We start from the raw sequence: 7,010 nt of genomic DNA on the forward strand, positions 1-7,010 counted from the left end.
GGTGGTGTGCCTAAGCCCGTTTCCATAGAGTCCCATTTTGAACACTTTTCTGCCAGAGGGTTATGTTGCCAACCATATGTAAAGCCCATTAGACATGCCAGTTCCTCTCGCAAGCCTTTTCCAGTTGATCTGGTACTCGTTCTGTGAGGAAGCTGGGCCACTCTTCATCAGAAATAAGGAAATCAGCTCAAGGTCACATGACTCTTGAGGGGTAAAGCTAAGTACTTGACCCTCAGAATCCAGAACTCTGTCCTTCAGCATATTGTGTTTCAGTGAAGGCGAAATTGGCCCCAGAGACAAATATAACCCGGAGCCAGTAATGGAGGTCCCAAGAACACAGGAAGGCCCTGTAAAGGGTGCTTTCCCTTGAGAGTGTTTACTATGTGACAGGCAAGTAGTTTTCACATACTGTTTCATTTAATCCACACATGAGCCCTATGAAGTCTTATCCCCATTTTCAGATAAGGTGCCTGAAGCTCACAGAGCTTCCCTAACTAGTAACTGACAGCCAGGTGTGATATTGGAGTCTTGACCTGGAGCTTGTCACTTTGCTGTATTGCTTTAACTTCAACCAAAAGAGACATGCCATTCTGTCTTTTCTTTTTGAGTTCCTTGTCTTCATATAGAGTGAGTCAACAATTTTGGCCGTGTGCAGTGGCTCACGCCTGTAATCCCAGCACCTTGGGAGGCTGAGGCAGGCGGATCACCTGAGGTCGAGAGGTCGAGATCAACATGGCGAAACCCCATCTCTACAAAAATACAAAAATTAGCTGGGCATTGTGGCAGGCGCCTGAAATCCCAGCTACTCAGGAGGCTGAAGCAGGGAGAATTGCTTGATCCTGGGAGGTGAAGGTTGCAGTGAGCCGAGATTGTGCCACTGCACTCCAGCCTTGGTGATGGAGCGAGACTCTGCCTCAAAAAAATATAATAATAGTAATTTCCTTTAGTGGTACTTAAACTGTGGCTAATGTGACTGTCGTAACAAGTGATGCTCTACCCCCCATCCCTACCGTCCCAGACATTACAGAACAAATGGTTGCCTTTATTCATTTTAGTTGGGTAGAAAGACATAAATTGGCCTAGGCGCGGTGGCTTACGCCTGTAATCCCAGCACTTTAGGAGGCTAAGGCAGGCAGATCAGCTGAGGTCAGGAGTTTGAGACAAGCCTGGCCAACATGGCGAAACCCTGTCTCTACCAAAAATACAAAAATTAGCCGGGCGTGGTGGTGGGCGCCTGTAATCTCAGCTGCTCGGGAGGCTGAGGCAGGAGAATCGCTTGAACCCAAGAGGCAGAGGTTGCAGTAAGCTGAGATCGTGCTATTGCATTCCAGCCTGGGCGACAAGTGAAACTGTCTCAAAAAAAAAAAGATAGAAACTGAGGATGGGGTGACTGAAGTCAGCTTGGGGGTATGAAGGCATCACTGGAAAAGGAAAAGACAGGCTGGCCAGGGTTTGGCTTAATTTTCTAGTAAATCTCAGGTTCTGTCTTGTTAGGTATAGGATCTAGTGTCTAGTGTGAAGATTCTGGCATTACAGCATGGACCTAGCGCAGTGAGACACAAGTAACTTACAAGGCATCCCTGATCTGTACCGAATGTATAGCAGAAATCAGAAGTAGTCTACAGAGCTTTTTCAGAAAGAGAGATTACTTCCAGTTAGGGTGATTAGGGAAGGCTTTACAGAAATTTGATGCTGGAGTGGCCTAAAAAATAGAAGAGGCTGGAAGGATGCATTAAAAGCAAAACAAAAACTTTCCAGTTAAATACAGAAAATTAAACACATGAGCTTTTATGCCCCCTCCAAAAATTCTATTGAAATACCAGTAAAGGAATTATTTTAAAAAGGCATGTGCTGGCTTGGCATGATGTGACTCAAACCTGTAATCCCAGCACTTTGGGAGGCCAAGGCTGGCAGAGGATAGCTTAAGCCCAGGAGTTCGATACCAGACTGGCCAATGTGGTGAAACCCTGTGTCTATTAAAAATACAAAATTAGGCCTTTCCTTTCAGTGGAGCGCGGCGGCAAGATGGCCACGCAAATTTCCAAGTAGAGGAAGTTTGTCGCTATGGCATCTTCAAAGCTGAACTGAATGAGTTTCTTACTCGGAGCTGGCTGAAGATGGCTACTCTGGAGTTGAGGTGCGAGTTACACCAACCAGGACAGAAATCATTATCTTAGCCACCAGAACACAGACTGTTCTTGGTGAGAAGGGCCGGCGGATTCGGGAACTGACTGCTATAGTTCAGAAGAGGTTTGGCTTTCCAGAGGGCAGTGTAGAGCTTTATGCTGAAAAGGTTGCCACTAGAGGTCTGTGTGCCATTGCCCAGGCAGAGTCTCTGCGTTACAAACTCCTAGGCGGGCTTGCTGTGTAGAGGGCCTGCTATGGTGTGCTGCGGTTCATCATGGAGAGTGGGGCCAAAGGCTGCAAGGTCGTGGTGTCTGGGAAACTCCGAGGACAGAGGGCTAAATCCATGAAGTTTGTGGATGGCCTGATGATCCCCTGTTAACTACTGTGTTGACACTGCTGTGAGCCACATGTTGGTGTGCTGGGCATCAAGGTGAAGATCATGTTGCCCTGGAACCCAACTGGTAAGACTGGCCCTAAGAAGCCCCTGCCTGACCACGTGAGCATCATGGAACCCAAAGATGAGATACTGCCCACAACCCCTATCTCAGAACAGAAGGGTGGGAAGCCAGAGCCGTCTGCCATGCCCCTGCCAGTCTCCACAGCATAACAGGGTCTCCTTAGCAGCTGTATTCTGGAGTCTGGATGTTGCTCTGTAAAGACCTTTAATAAAATCTTGTACAAAGACAAAAAAAAAATACAAAATTAGGGCTGGGCGCAGTGGCTCACACCTGTAATCCCAGCACTTTGGGAGGCTGAGGCGGGCAGATCACTTGAGGTCAGGAGTTTGAGACAATCCTGGTCAACATGGTGGAACCCTGTCTCTACTAAAAATACAAAATATTAGCTGGGCATGGTGGCGCACGCCTGTAATCTCAGCTACTCAGGAGGCTGAGGCAGGAGAATCACCTGAGCCCAGGAGGCAGAGGTTGCAGTGAGCTGAGATAGCTCCACTGCACTCCAGCCTGGGTGATAGACTGAGACTCCTTCTCAAAAAAAAAAAAAAAAAAAGCCGCATGTGGTGGTGTGCACCTGTAATCCCAGCTACTCAGGAGGCTGAGGCATGAGAATCGCTTGAACCTGGGAGGTGGAGATTGCAGTGAGCTGAGACCACACCACTGCACTCCAGCCTGAGTGACAGAGTGAGACTGTCTCAAAAAAAAAACACACATTTTAATTACCATTTTTCCATTTTTTTTTTCTTTTAGACTGAGTTTTGCTCTGTTGCCCAGGCTGGAGTGTAGTAATGTGGTCTCAGCTCACTGCAATCTCCACCTCCCGGGTTCACGCGATTCTCGTGCCTCAGTCTCCTGAGTAGCTGGGATTACAGGTGCTCACCACCACACATGGCTAATTTTTTGTTTGTTTGTTTTTTTGAGAAAGAGTCTCGCTCTGTCACGCAGGCTGGAGTGCAGTGGCGTTGGGATTACAGGCATGGGCCTGGTCTTAATTCAAGAATTTATTGTTGGCTGGGTACAGTGGTTCACACCTATAATCCCAGCACTTCGATAGGATTGCTTGAGCCAAGGAGTTTGAGGCTGCAGTGAGCCATGATTACCCCACTATACTCCAACCTGAGCAACAGAGCAAGGCCTTGTCTCAATAAACAAATAAATAAAACAAAGGAGTAAAGTATCCAGGAAACGGATTCAACACAGAGACAGGTAAAGGGAATTTTGAGGATGCAGAGAAGTCCCAGGATGACAGCTGTGCACAGGCTGAGATAGCCAGCGGTGCAGACCAGAGCAAAAGAATGGAAGGTTCCACCAAGCGCGGTGGTTCACGCCTGTAATCCCAGCACTTTGAGAGGCTAAGGCGGGCGATCACCTGAGGTCAGGAGTTCCAGATCACCCTGGCTAACATGGTGAGACCCTATCTCTACTAAAAATACAATATTAGCTGGGCGTGGTGATGGGCGCCTGTAATCTCAACTACTTGGGAGGCTGAGGCAGAAGAATCACTTGAACCTGGGAGGCAGAGGTTGCAGTGAGCCAGGATCTTGCCACTGCACTCCAGCCTGGGAGACAGAGTGAGACTCCATCTAAAAAAAAAAAAAAAAAAAAAAAAGAAAGAATGGAAGGCTCCAGGGAAAAATGGAACTCATGGATTATCTAATAGCTTTGACTGAGTGAACAAAATGTGTATTGAGAAACTATTAGATTACATGGGAAAAATTAATGATAGGTATAATATATTAAAACAAATGAAAACACAAGGCAATGATTAAAGTCAGAGGAAACAAAAAAGTTGTAAAGGAAACGATTATAAAACACACACGAGGCCGGCGCGGTGGCTCATGCCTGTAATCCCAGCACTTTGGGAGGCCAAGGCAGGTGGATCACAAGGTCAAGAGATTGAGACCATCCTGGCCAACATGGTAAAACCCTGTCTCTACTAAAAATAAAAAATTAGTTGGGCAGGCATGGTGGCATGTGCCTGTAATCCCAGCTACTCGGAGGCTGAGGCAGAAGAATCGCTTGAACCCGGGAGGTGGAGGTTGCAGTCAGCTGAGATCACGTCACTGCACTCCAGCCTGGTGACAGAGTGAGACTCCATCAAAAACGAAAACAAAAACAAAACAAAAAAAACCCCACATGACTTAGCGGTGAACATTTGCTCATAGTCAAAATAAGGTCACTACTAAGTACTATATTGACTTAGCCAAAAAGTGTGCTTTCACTATTTTAAGAGGGAAGGGTAAGGTGGAAGAGAGATAATCATCAATCAAATTTGGAAATCAATAAGCAATGTCTAAAATGTATAAATCAAGAACAAGTATTATGAGCTAAAAAAAGTACTAAGAGTGGAAGGGAAATAGGACAAAGAATTGCTGGGGTTTTTTGTTTTGTTTTTCTCACCACTATACCAATGAGGAGGATTCTGTTTTGTTAAAAAGCTTTTTAAGGGCCAGGCACGGTGGCTCACACCTGTAATCCCAGCACTTTGGGAGGCTGAGGCAGGCAGATCACGAGGTCAGGAGATCCAGACCGTCCTGGCTAACATGGTGAAACCCCGTCTCTACTACAAATGTAAAAAATTAGCCAGGCGTGGTGGCGGGTGCCTGTAGTTCCCAGCTACTCGGGAGGCTGAGGCAGGAGAATGGCATGAACCCGGGAGGCGGAGTTCACAGTAAGCCAAGATCGTGCCACTGTACTCCAGCCTGGGTGACAGAGCGAGACTCCATCTCAAAAAAAAAAAAAAAAAAAACGCCGGGCGCGGTGGCTCCCACCTGTATTCCCAGCACTTTGGGAGGCCAAGGCAGGCGGATCGCGAGGTCAGGAGATCGAGACCATCGTGGCTAATACAATGACACCCTGTCTCTACTAAAAAAAATACAAAAAATTTGGCGGGCGCCTGTGGTCCCACCTGCTCAGGAGGCTGAGGCAGGAGAATGGCATGAACCCAAGAGGCGGAGCTTGCAGTGAGCCGAGATTGTGCCACTGCACTCCACCCTGGGCAACATAGTGAGACTCCATCTCAAAAAAAAAAAAAAAAACTGTTTAAATACTATTTGACTTTGCAAACATATTACTTTGATAAAAAATGTAAAGAAGGTGAAGGAAAGGGTATGAAGTGACGATATACATAAGGTGTGTGCAGGGGCTAGCAAGTGGGTTCATTTTCCTGGAGTCAAAAATTTGGCCAGGATATGAGACAAAAGGCTGTAAAAGTAGGTAGAGGTTAGATTATGGGAGGCCTTGAATAGGGATATTTGGGGGCTTTGGGGAATGTGGAAAGGTTTCTGAGTAGAAGAGGTATCTGAAAGATGTTGTTATTCTAGTGTTAATTTGGCAACAGTGTACAAAATGCAGTAGAAGGAGCCCATACTTAAGACCACAGCATACAAGGCCCTTGTGTGATCTGGCTGGTCTATGTTCCCAGCCTCACCTAGGACTGTTCCTTTTTTTTTTTTTTTTTTTGAGACGGAGTCTCGCTCTGTCACCCAGGCTGGAGTGCAGTGGCGCGATCTCGGCTCACCGCAAGCTCCGCCTCCCGGGTTCACGCCATTCTCCTGCCTCAGCCTCTCCGAGTAGCTGGGACTACAGGCGCCCACCACCACACCCAGCTAATTTTTTGTATTTTTAGTAGAGACGGGGTTTCACCGTGGTCTCAATCTCCTGACCTCGTGATCTGCCCGCCTCGGCCTCCCAAAGTGCTGGGATTACAAGCGTGAGCCACCGCGCCCGGCCAGGACTGTTCCTTTAGTCATAATGGCCTTCTTATTCCTCAAATGTAACACGTTTATTCCTGCCTTGAGCCTGTATATTGGCTGTGCCCTCTGCCTAGAAGGCTCTCACCCCAGATCTTCTCATAGCCACTTCATCCTTGCTATTTCTAGGTCTTTTTTTCTGGAAGAGGATTTCTCTAACCGATCAGAAACCTCTTTCTCATTTTATTTTGGTTGTTTTGTTTTTGTTTTTGTTTGAGGCAGAGTCTCACTGTGTCGCCCAGGCTGGATTGCAGTGGTGGGATCTCGGCTCACTGCAACCTCCACCTTCCAGGTTCAAGCGATTCTCCTGCCTCAGCCTCCCGCGTAGCTGGGACTACAGGCATGAGCCACCATGCCCAGCTAATTTTTGTATTTTTACTAGAGACGGGGTTTCACCATTTTGGCCAGGCTGGTCTTGAACTCCTAACCTCAGGTGATCCACCTGCCTCAGCCTCCCAAAATGCTGGAATTACAGGCATGGGCCATTGCGCCTGGCTTCCCCCGTCACTATCCCATCACTTTGTTGTATCTTCTTCATAGCAGTGGTCACTCTGAAGTTATGTATTTACAAGCCTATGTGCTTCCCTCCAGCTGAGGGAAGGTCCTGAGAGCAGCCTTGTCTGTCTCGCTACCGCTATATCTCATGCGATATGCCTTATACACAGTAGGCCTTCAG

General features: G+C 47.3%; 1 pseudogene; it reads left to right on the top strand.

Moving 5' to 3' along the window:
* Positions 1-2,025: 2,025 nt before the first annotated feature.
* On the top strand, positions 2,026-2,829 carry LOC134733151 (small ribosomal subunit protein uS3-like; annotated as a pseudogene).
* The last annotated feature ends 4,181 nt before the right edge of the window (positions 2,830-7,010 follow it).

This window comes from Symphalangus syndactylus, chromosome 17 (genome assembly GCF_028878055.3).
Source record: "Symphalangus syndactylus isolate Jambi chromosome 17, NHGRI_mSymSyn1-v2.1_pri, whole genome shotgun sequence".
NCBI lineage: Eukaryota > Metazoa > Chordata > Mammalia > Primates > Hylobatidae > Symphalangus > Symphalangus syndactylus.